Source organism: Trachypithecus francoisi, unplaced genomic scaffold (assembly GCF_009764315.1).
Source record: "Trachypithecus francoisi isolate TF-2019V2 unplaced genomic scaffold, Tfra_2.0 Lachesis_group1, whole genome shotgun sequence".
Lineage (NCBI taxonomy): Eukaryota > Metazoa > Chordata > Mammalia > Primates > Cercopithecidae > Trachypithecus > Trachypithecus francoisi.
The window spans coordinates 137,923,508-137,936,292 of NW_022681454.1; the positions used below are offsets into that span (position 1 = coordinate 137,923,508).

Here is a 12,785-nt window from a genome sequence, read left to right on the forward strand (position 1 = left end):
TAGACAAACTAGATGACCTAAGGTCCTTTCCAAGCCTGAGACTTCAGTGATGATGTAACAAGGAGGCAAATACATTCAATTCCTCAGACGTCCTATAAGACAGACCCATTGGTTCATATGAAACAAGCTACCAACATACAAAAGAACTACAAGAATAGGCCAGTAATTAAGATATGCCAAAAAGGAATCACCACCAAGGGTTTCACTGATGGTGCCAAACACACATACACATATACACAATATCCAAGGCCAACACATCTGACTGCAGTCTCAGTAGGTATACTAAGCTGTTATTCATTATGCTGACTTAAGTCAAGCGAGGGTGACCATAAAAGCTCTCAGATCTGGCCGGGTGCAGTGGCTCATGCCTGTAATCCCAGCACTTTGGGAGGCGGGAGGATTACCTGAGGTCAGGAGTTAGAGACCAGCCTGGCCAACATGGCAAAACCTTGTCTCTATTAAAAATACAAAAATTAGCTAGGCATGGTGGTGGTGCCTGTAATCCCAGCTACTTGGGAGGCTACGGCAGGAGAACTGCCTGAACCTGGGACACAGAGGTTGCAGTGAGCTGAGACTGCACCACTGCACTCCAGCCTAGGCATCAGAGCGAGACTCCCTGTATGAGGAAAAAAAAAAAAAAAGAAACAACTCTCAGATCTTTATTTTGTTGGCATCAAGCAAAAGGGAAATTAATGCAATATCTTCAGAAAATTTGTATTTATTACCTTTTTAAAACATCCTTCGGTATTAGGTACCTGTAATGTTTATCCTTAGCATCATTCATTAAAAACAATACTATACATTTATAGAGCACTTGATTATTTATGATTATATTCAGAGAGATAAATTATTTTATTTTTCTTATAATACATGATGGGTAGAACAAAGATTATATTTCCACTTTATAGACCAGAAAATTGGGTCCCAGAGGATATAAAGTGAGTCAACGGCAATGCAGAATCTTCTAATTCCAAATCCCATCTTCTTTCCATCATGCCACATTGTATTTTTAAAGGGTCAAATAGCTTTATCCTTTTTGAGAAGAATAAAAGCATAAATACTGTAAATAGGTAAATACAAAAGGATTTGGTTTATCCATTCCTATACTAGATGGGTAAAGAAACTAATTCCAATATAAAACACCTAAAAATGTTGGAGAAAATATTAAACATCTCTTGTAAAACACGTCTGAATAGGAAAAAAGGGAAGAAGATAGTATGATTCCACACAGGTAAGCTAAAACTGAAGGGCCATTGCCCTGAGGGCGTCTACTACTCCTAGCGGCCTTGAGCCAGACCCATGGGGGAAAGAAGAAAAAGCCTGGGGGTCAGTAGATAGGAGGATAAAAAAGGGAACTGGTGTGAAGCTGAAGCCCCAGAAGGGCTACTCTGAAATTTAAACAAACAAACAAACAAACAAAACCTGTCCTATAGGAGAGTTAGCATTTTGGGTTTTGGCTAAGTGTGACAGAGAAAGAAAAATGATCTCCTTTGGGTATTCCCCACCACAGGCACAGATTTACATGGATGGGACTTAAGTTGACCCTCTGGGGTAACACATAACACCTCACTCCCCGGATCATTTTTAAAGTGGTCCTGGGTTAGTGCATCAAGGCTTTCAGCAGAAGCAAATCCATATTCCCTAGAAGGAGAACTCTATAACACATCTGCGTCGAGAAATTCTCATGGACAAAGTTCTAAAGAACATGAACTCAACTAAATTCATTACACATAGAAAAATACAAGCCTGCATGGGTGAGACTTGGAAAAAACAAAATACAGAATCAAATAGGAAATGCCTGATGATATTAAGAGAATATAAAATTAATAGGCATATTATTTTTAAATGAATGAAAAGAGACTAAAAATATAAGGAAAGGTCAAGAGGCTATAAAAATTGACTAAGCAGAGTTGAACAAGAACAAAAAGCAAACTTGCAGAAATGAAATACGTATTAATTGAAAGTCCATGGACAGGCTCAACAGATGATATAGATACAGCTAAACAGATAATTAGTGAGATGGATCAGAAATAGCACACAGAATGCAGAGGAAATGTTGTAAATGTAGATGTAAAAAGAGGTTAAGAGAAATGGAAGATAAAATGAAAATATTCAACATTCACTCATCAGAAGAATACAGACAGATGTGCAGAGAGGCAATATCCTCAGGTAATAACTTAGGATTTCGTGGGTAATGGGATCTACACCCATAAACTTCACAGTGAAACTGAAAGGCATCTAACACAAAGGGAAGATATTGAAAGTAGCCAGAGAAAAAAGCCATAATTCTACAAAGTAGTGACTAGTAACTATACGTTGATTTCTTGACAGCAACAGTGGAAGTTGAAAGACAATGGAATATTGTCTTTAAAATGCTGAGAAAGTAACGATTAATACAGAATATGACCAAGAATTAGTATATTTTCTGCAAAGGGCCAAATAGTAAATATTTAAGGTTTTGCAGGCCAATCTCTGTAACATATTCTTCTTTTTGTTGGGTGGTTGTGGATTTGTTTTTAAATACCACTTTAAAAATAGTAAAAATAACACTTTACCATGCTTAGCTTGGGGCTGTACAAAAACAGGCCTCAGGCCAGATTTGGCCCACATGGCCATAGTTTGCCAGCCCCTGAAAGAGACAACAAAATCATCTGTCAGGAAGTAAGATATTTTAATAAAGACATTTGCCCACAGACTCTCAGTAGACAAACTTCAAGAGAAAACTTCAAAAAGATGCAAAATAACACCGAACAGTCTGAGATGCAAGAAAGTCATCAAGCATTGGTAAACATACGTGACAGTCCAGATAAACATTATCTATATAATAAAATATGTATCTAACGTATGCAATGAAAAGCAAATTAATAGAACCAAAATGCTAGAAAATGGAGCTGCTGCTTCTGCATATGATTTAGAAAGCAGGAAAGAGTGCTGTTCCCACTTAACAATGAGAAAAAAACTACAAAATTGTTAAGTTTCCTTAACCCTATCAGAGAGCTGAGAATTGAGGGCACAGAGCAAATAAAAAGAATGAATTCCAAGGAGGGATAGGCTCCTCTAGGAAGAAAAGAGATGTTCAAACTAGCTCACCCGAAGGTGGGCCACCCACCCCAAGAGGGAGTAAGACAAAATCAGCTACAATTTTAAGAAATTGTTGGAGGCCAAATGTGCGCTGCCACCTCAGTCTGGAATGGCTGGGGGCCCCAAACACAGAGGGCTTTCTACTCAGTAGTAAGCTCTCTTCCATGAGGGTCCACTGAGTTCTCCCCAGAAGACCAAGCCAGGGAATATGACAGGAAGAAGCCTCTGTGTAGAGAAAGGAATCAGCTTCCCACTCCTCACCCAGATGCTTCTCTCATAAGGAGCAAAAGCCTTAATTAAAAACAACATCAAAAAAGAAACAACTCAAATTTCAGTCAACTAGAGAATTGATAAAATGGATAAATTGTGGCATGCTCATACAATGAATATCCTACATGCTTCAAAATGACTGAATCTCAAAAACATAATTATAAGGGAAAAATCAGATACAAAATAATTCCATTATGTAAAATTAACCTGTTTGGTTGCATACAATTTGCATATCAAGTTTATGGAGACAGCACTGCTATATATACCCACACATTTTTAGGTAGTACATAAAACAGGTAAAACAAACATAAGTGTGTATTTATATTTTTTTCTTATGGCTGCATATATAAAAATTAAACATCAACCCAAAGAATTATTTAGAAACTTCAAGATAGTGGCTCCCTCTGGGAAGGGGAGAGAAATACAATCACTGAGGGAATCCAGGGGTTGCTACTGTGCTGTTTCTTAATAATTTAGTTACGATACTGGGTGCTGAGAACACTTTTTATTTGCAGCTGTTTATCATTAGTCTTTAAACTTCACATGTTACATGCACTCTTACACAAACATGATGTATTTTATATATGTTTTAAAAAGTTCTGTGCATGTATACATATAACAGTTAACAGTAGTTGCCTACTTCTATGATGGGAAACGAGTAGTTCACCTGTGCAGGAGAGGATTAATGGCCACATTTACTTCTTATTTGATATGCTGCTGTTTTTGTTTTGGTACGTTTGGTAACACAGGAGTAGTGTCCATTCTTTTTTTTTTTTTTGAGATGGAGTCTCACTCTGTCACCCAGGCTGTCACTCTGTACAGCAGTGCAGTCTTGGCTCACTGTAACTTCCACCTCCCGGGTTCAAGCGATTCTCCTGCCTCAGCCTTCTGAGTAGCTAGGACTACAGGCGCCCGCTGCCATGCCTAATTTTCTGTATTTTAGTAGAGATGGGGTTTCACCATGTTGGCCAGGCTGGTCTCGAACTCCTGAGTTCAGGCAATCTGCCCGCCTCGGCCTCCCAAAGTGCCAGGATTACAGGCGTGAGCCACCATGCCCAGCCAAGAGTTTTCAGTTTCTACAACAATGAATTATACCCATTTTAGGAAGATATTTTTCTACTACATTTTCAAAATGCCTCCAAAGGATAAACATGTTTATATAGCTTTCATTTTGCTAAGATGTAAGTCATGCAATACAATTAAGGCGATCATATCTAATGATACCTTAATATTTACTCACTTCAGAAAAGATGGCATTTAAGTTTACTGTGATCAAACAATCCCTCTTTTATTTTTACTCTGAACAAGGTAACATAGTGATTTACAAAACCGCATATTCCATTACACAGACAAGGGACCTCAAAGTCCTGCTTAAGCAAGTGGACAGAGTGCTCTGAATACTTGGCTAAAATTCCAAGAAACTTCAAGAATCACCAGTGTTGTATTTCTTTTATCCCTAAATGGGCTTGGAAATTCCTTTGTTTGTTCACAATGGCTGATAACCAGAGTGAGAAGACCTCTATATGGGACTTGATGGTCTCTAATGCTCTTTCCAGGTCGGAAAATCTTTCAGGTTTCATTTAAAGACAGCCAGGTCCTCAACAGAAAAATGATCATCCAATTAATACTGTCTTCATGCAGCTTTATTAGAGATAGCGTCTGCAATATCAAACTATTATTTACCAAAACAGACCATAATCTGCAGACCTGTGTTGTTTGGGAATTTTTTTACTTCTGCCCAAACAGAATGTGAGTTCCATAAAACAAGGAACCTTCTTGTGTGCATCTCCATACCACCAGAGCCTCGTCCAGTGTCAGAAACACCCTAGGTCCTGACAACTGTTGGTTGAATGCATTTCTCTGCTTTGCAGCTCAGAAAATTAATTCCTTTCAGCCTTCCATTCATGCATTTTGCAAACTTTATGCCAATTCTGTGCCAACATGGAGTAGACACTGAGATTACAAAGATGATTAATGTACTTTTATGACCTTTATGAGGTTAAGTCTATACCACAGCATAGTTTGCAACTATAGTCATGTGCCATATAATAATGTTTTGGTCAACGAAGGAGGGCATATATGACAGTGGTCTCCTAAGATTATAATGCAGCTGAAAATTTCTACTGCCTAGTTACTTCATAGCTGTCAATAACATCAAAGCACAATGCATTATTCATGTTTTTATGGTGGTGCTGGTATAAGAAAACCTACTGCGGTGTCAGTCGTATAAAAGTATAAAAGTGCGTACAATTATGTACAGTTCACATTTAGTGATAATGATTATGTTACTGATTTATGTATTTGTGTATACACTATATAATTTAAAGTATATTTCTTCTACTTATAAAAAAGAAAACTAATCTTTGAAATAGCCTTAGGCATGTTCTTCAAAAGATATCCAGAAGAAGGCATTGTTATCATAGGAGATGACAGCTCCATGTGTGTTACTGCCCCTGAAGACTTTCCAGCCGGATGAGATGTAGAGGTGGAAGACAGTGATAAGGACATTCTTGACCCTGTTTGGGCATGGACTAATGTGTATATTTGTGTGTTTACAATGTAAAAAGAAAGTTTATTAAAAATAAAAAGCTTATAGAATAAGAATATAGAAAAAAATTTTGTACAGCTATACAATGTGTGTGTTTTAAGCAAAGTGTTATTATAAAAGAGTTAAAAACTTTTAAAAAGTTTATAAAGCAAAAAAGTTATAGTAAACTAAGGTTAACTTACTAAAGAAGAAATTTTAAAGTATACTGAGTGCACAGTGTTTACTAAATCTATAGTAGAGGACAGTAGTGAACCGGGCCTTCGCATTCACTCAACACTCAACCACTGACTCACCCAGAGCAACTTCCAGTCCTGCAAGTTCCATTCATACTAAGTGCCCTAAACAGGTGTACCATTTTTATCTTTCATATCATATTTTTACTGTACCTTTTCCATGTTTAAAGATATTAGATACACAAACATATCAACATTGTGGTACAACAGCCCTACAGTATTTGGTACAGTAACATGTTGCACAAGTTTATAGCCTGGGAGCAAGAGGCTATACCATAGAGCCTAGGGGTGTAATAAGTTTGTGTAAGTGACTCCATGATATGCTCACAATGACAAAACTGCCTAATGACACATTTCTCAGAATGGGATCCCTGTGACTAAGTGATGTATGTCTGTATATCTACCAAAAACACCATGAATGAAACTCACAAACATGATATTGAATGAAAGACACCAGACACAAAAGAGTATATTCTGTCTCTACAAAGTTGAAAAACAGGGCAACCTAATCTATGGAATTTGAAGTAGGGATACTGATTACCGTTGAGCAGGTCAGTGACTGGAAATGGGCATGGTAGGAGCTCATAGGGTTAGTCAGTATTTTGTTTCCTACCTGGGTGTGATCACTTTTCAAAACTCCATCAAGCAGTTGAAGCAGTACATTTATGATTTGTGCACTCTTATATATGCATGTTATACTTTAATAAGTAGTTCACTTTTAGAAAGAATAACACTTTTTAAAAGCATATGGCTTGTATAAGTTTGTGTAAGTGGATTTCTCCTATAATTCAACAGGGTTCTCAATACTTTCCCAATCTTGTCCTAACTCAAACTCCACCTCCTCCAGAACATCTCCACTGAGCTCCAAGCTGGAATGAATTTTTCCCTCCTCAGAGCTGCCACACCGTTTTGTTTACAAATCTCCTTTACTTTCTTTAAGTATTGTGAAGGTGTACCCCACCCATCACAGTACTTTGGATATACAGGTACCCCAAACTGTTTAAACATTTTTTTTTTTTTTTTTTGAGGCGGAGTCTCGCTCTGTCGCCCAGGCTGGAGTGCAGTGGCCGGATCTCAGCTCACTGCAAGCTCCGCCTCCCGGGTTTCCGCCATTCTCCTGCCTCAGCCTCCCGAGTAGCTGGGACTACAGGCGCCCGCCATGTCGCCCGGCTAGTTTTTGTATTTTTAGTAGAGACGGGGTTTCACCGTGTTCGCCAGGATGGTCTCGATCGACGGGCGGATCACTGTTTAAACATTTAAAAATCTACTCCCTGAACTGCTCCATGTGGCTTCTTCCTATGCTCTTGAACGCTTTTTAATCTATCCCTTTACCTGCATACCATATAATGAATAATCTGTGACAGTCCACTGTAAATGTGATGTCAGTAAACCTGAAACTCTTTCTACTGCTGGCTTGGACACATTAAGGGAAAAAGCATTATTCTTTCATTCTAACTATAAGTGTAACATAAAATTAAAAACATAATGAAAAATAAAACTATTAGTAATTGACTCTACAATTTGTTTTATGACTTTCTCCTTACTCTTACAACATCATAGGCATTTATTTTATGTCTGCACATGCAGTTCTTACTGAAGCTCATCACATTCTGGAACAGAGACGGATGACCAGGTTTGGCATAATGGCTGCATGCTAAAATAATACATTCTATTTTGCTTAACCAACTCTCCATCTATGGACATCTCTGGGTTATTTCAACATTTTACATTTAAAAACAACAAATATCTTCATAAAATTGCCCATTCATAATAACTATGTTAGGGTTAATCCCTAGAGGCTTATTTTCTGGGTCAAAAGTATATAACTCACAAAGAATTTTTTAGGGTGCATATGGCCAAATGTGAAGAAGTCTGCAATATTTTATATTTCTACAATTGCAAATTCCACATTTAATCTATTTCTTGTTTTTGCATTTTAACATCTCTGAAATTAAAATCATAGTCAGCCAAGTGGCAGATTGTGATGTGATTATCACTGCCTATGCCATCCTGCAATATCCCAGCCAGAAAACCACTTAAAGGCCATTTCAAGCAGCAATTATAACTTCTGGCTATTGTCTGAAAACACTTCTATATCTTCTTTAAGATCAAGAAAGTGTCAGCATTGAATCTCACAGGATGGGCATCAATGGCTTGGAAAAATATCCCAGATACATAAGCAGAGCATTCTTTTAAGAAATGCTCTCTTTGAAGCAATTGTGAATGGAAGTTCATTCCTGATTTGGTTCTCTGCTTGTCTGTTACTGGTGTATAAGAATGCTTATGATTTTTGCACATTAATTTTGTATCCTGAGACTTTGCTGAAGTTGCTTATCAGCTTAAGGAGATTTTGGGCTGAGACAATGGGGTTTTCTAAATATACAATCATGTCATCTGCAAACAGGGACAATTTGACTTCTTCTTTTCCTAACTGAATACCCTTGATTTCTTTCTCTTGCCTGATTGCCCTAGCCAGAACTTCCAACACTATGTTGAATAGGAGTGGTGAGAGAGGGCATCCCTGTCTTGTACCAGTTTTCAAAGGGAATTTTTCCAGTTTTTGCCCATTCAGTATGATATTAGCCGTGGGTTTGTCATAAATAGCTCTTATTATTTTGAGGTACGTTCCATGAATACCGAATTTATTGAGCGTTTTTAGCATGAAGGGCTGTTGAATTTTGTCAAAAGCCTTTTCTGCATCTATTGAGATAATCATGTGGTTCTTGACTTTGGTTCTGTTTATATGCTGGATTATGTTTATTGATTTGCGAATGTTGAACCAGCCTTGCATCCCAGGGATGAAGCCCATTTGATCATGGTGGATAAGCTTTTTGATGTGCTGCTGAATCCGGTTTGCCAGTATTTTATTGAGGATTTTTGCATCAATGTTCATCAGGGATATTGGTCTAAAATTCTCTTTTTTTGTTGTGTCTCTGCCAGGCTTTGGTATCAGGATGATGTTGGCCTCATAAAATGAGTTAGGGAGGATTCCCTCTTTTTCTATTGATTGGAATAGTTTCAGCAGGAATGGTACCAGCTCCTCCTTGTACCTCTGGTAGAATTCAGCTGTGAATCCATCTGGTCCTGGACTTTTTTTGGTGGGTAGGCTATTAATTGTTGCCTCAATTTCAGAGCCTGCTATTGGTCTATTCAGGGATTCAACTTCTTCCCGGTTTAGTCATACATACAGCCAACAGACACATGAAAAAATGCTCATCATCACTCGCCATCAGAGAAATGCAAATCAAAACCACAATGAGATACCATCTCACACCAGTTAGAACGGCAATCATTAAAAAATCAGGAAACAACAGTTGTTGGAGAGGATGTGGAGAAATAGGAACACTTTTACACTGTTGGTGGGATTGTAAACTAGTTCAACCATTATGGAAAACAGTATGGCAATTTCTCAAGGATCTAGAACTAGATGTACCATACGACCCAGCCATCCCAATACTGGGTATATACCCAAAGGATTATAAATTATTCTACTACAAAGACACATGCACACGTATGTTTATTGCAGCACTATTCACAATAGCAAAGACTTGGAATCAACCCAAATGTCCATCTGTGACAGACTGGATTAAGAAAATGTGGCACATATACACCATGGAATACTATGCAGCCATCAAAAAGGATGAGTTTGCGTCCTTTGTAGAGACATGGATGCAGCTGGAAACCATCATTCTTAGCAAACTATCACAAGAAGAGAAAACCAAACACCGCATGTTCTCACTCATAGGTGGGAACTGAACAATGAGATCACTTGGACTCGGGAAGGGGAACATCACACACTGGGGCCTATCATGGGGAGGGGGGAAGGGGGGAGGGATTGCATTGGGGAGTTATACATGATATAAATGATGAATTGATGGGTGCTGACGAGTTGATGGGTGCAGCACACCAACATGGCACAAATATACGTATGTAACAAACCTGCACGTTATGCACATGTACCCTAGAACTTAAAGTATAATAAAAAATAAAAAATAAAAAAAAATAAAAAAAAAAGAAATGCTACACCCTCAAAGCCTTCAATGGCACAGACAACAACGTCTATGTGGAAGAAAAACAGGGATATTGATACTTTAAGTTGACAGGTGGTTCACAGGTGTTGAATTCTGTGAAAAAGTTTTAGAAAATTACTCATTAAAACAATTTACTTTGCTTATATTTTCTTCATACATATAGTTAGGCATCATCAGTGGTTAAAGTCTATCTAAATACAGAAAAGAGCTTACAATAACTATGAAATAAAATTCTAAATAGCCTTGTGTCATAGTTTAATTGGTGGCTTTTTTTCCTTAATAATACATCAAACAATGGTGGGCCTTAAAATTTATGGGAATTTTGATTCCATGAGAGAGAATCCAGAGTCCCTAGCTCCATCTAATACTAGATATTGTGCTGTTTTTCTTAATCATTGCCAGTTTTATGTAAAAATGATAAACTGTTTTAACTTATATGTTTTTGATTAATAATGAGGAGAGATTTTTTTCTTTTTTTTGAAACATTTATATCCCTTTTTGTAAATTGCTTGTTTTTATATTTTTAGATGTTTTTCTATTGGGATGGTTGTCCTTGCTATTTTTTTTATGGTAGTTTTTTATTAATTAAAAATATTACATCTTTGGTTGATATATAGCATGCAAACATTTTTCTCAGTTTATTCATCATTTTAACTTTGTTAGTAGTAGTTTTCCTTGAGATTTGAGACAAATTCAATTAGTAAAAGCTGCCAGTAAATTTCAAATTTTACTAATTTCCTTCAGATGCCTTCCTCCCTTATGAAAATCCCTTGTAGATGGGGTGGAAGGAATCACACACCTATAAATATGTTACACAGCTAGAAATAATTCCAATTAGCATCAGTATATATTCAAAATCATAAAACACTAAAAATCTACAGTCAATTTCCTGTCTTTGGTCACATTTTCTCCCAAAGAATAATGTTCTAGGTCTTCCCAGACAGCGCTTACTTTGGGTTCCTTCACAGGCTGCTTGGTGGTAATATAATAATGTGAGAAGCAGAAGCAACCCAAAGTCTATCTCATAAGAAACATTTCCTAATGGCTACTCCTTTGCACCCTCCAGCTCTTGGTCTCTGCCCTTGCCAGTGCACAGGTCTCCAAGTGCTAGGGCAGGCCAGTCAGACATCCCTGGGACAGTCCTGGCACACAAGCACAGCCAAGACTCCATAAGGCAAATCGTCATGATGCCCCAAGTGCAGTGTGACCGCTGGTGTGGTGAATGTTTGCCTCATACTAGGAGTCAAGAGTTGCAGGTCTTAACCCTGGCTCTGCCACTGACCAGAGATATGATCTTGAAATAATTTTTCCTTTCTGAGTCTCCAATTTCCTTATCTTTTGATGGGGGCACTGGGAATCCCATGATCTCTAAGGTTTTTTCCAATGCCCATATTCTGGTTCATATATATATATATATATATATATATATATATATAATCTCAACTCTACACACTTGCTGTCCCAATAATAAAAACAACAATAAATTCAGGTGTGTCTTTCTCCAAAGCTGCTGTTCTTAAACATTGTGCTACATTGCCTCTCTTATATTAGCAGATAACAGTCTGATTTATGTTTTCCTTCCTCATTGCACAAGGACTGGGTTGACTTGAAAGTCAAGGATAGAGACATCAGAAAATTTTATTAGACTTCTGACACACTTATCTTAGCCAATGCAGAAAATAGTTCCGAAAGCATGTCTAATTATTTTTCCAGTTGTTTTTAAGAATTACAAGAATGGAGTTCTTTGAGCACTTCCTTAAAAAATCTGTTCTATAATTACTAAACTCTAATAGGAGGTTTTTCCTGAAATGTGGCCATTGGTGATTCTTCTCCCCATCTCCATCTCATTATTTCTGCCACTCTTATATAGTTATACTGAAAATTAATCCTATAATTTATTTTTTATAATTTTAATATGATTTTGTAGGATGATAACACTTCTCGTTATTGCTGATAAAAAAGGATGAAAAAAATATTACTTTCCAAAGAGCTGGCACTGTAATTACTCTAAAAGAAGGAAACGCCTTTGACGGGGCAGAAAACGAGAGAACTCAAGAACACATCCAGAGCTTCAGGAAAAAGGTAGAAAGTGCTCTGCAACCAAGTAGGAGAGAAATTATTTACCTTCTGGATCAGAAGATATTGATCAGTTATCAGTATCAATATCAGATTGATCTGGATCAGAAGGTATTTTTCTGGCTCAGAAAGCAGAAGAAAGAAAAGAGACAGGGAGGAGACAGGAGCCAGGGGAAGCAAAATTGGACTCTGAACAGGAGAAGAGCAAAAAGAAACTTTGGGTGACTAACGGTCAAAGTATTGCATGGCCACCATGGAAACTTCATCCCAACCATGTGTATCTTCACCAAAAGTGAAGAAGTGAGAAAAATTTGGCTCCTAGAAAGTTTCCCCTGCTAAGAAACTAAATAAGAAAGTAATTATTTTGACTTTTGAGGCTATATTTATTTCAGGGGAGTAGATGGAAAAGTAAGAGACTAGAGACGTCAGTCTGAACACAAGGTTAGACCAGCGAGTGATCTGACATGACGGCAAAGAGTGGGATGTGCCCTCCAAAACATCCAAGTTACATAAAAAAAAAAACCTTTAAGAACAAGGTACTCTAAA

The 12,785-nt window shown here is 37.5% G+C and overlaps 1 protein-coding gene across 1 annotated transcript in view; it reads right to left on the bottom strand.

Moving 5' to 3' along the window:
- RNF150 (ring finger protein 150) overlaps nucleotides 1–12,785 on the bottom strand; it is a 282,044-nt gene that overhangs the window by 235,580 nt on the left and 33,679 nt on the right.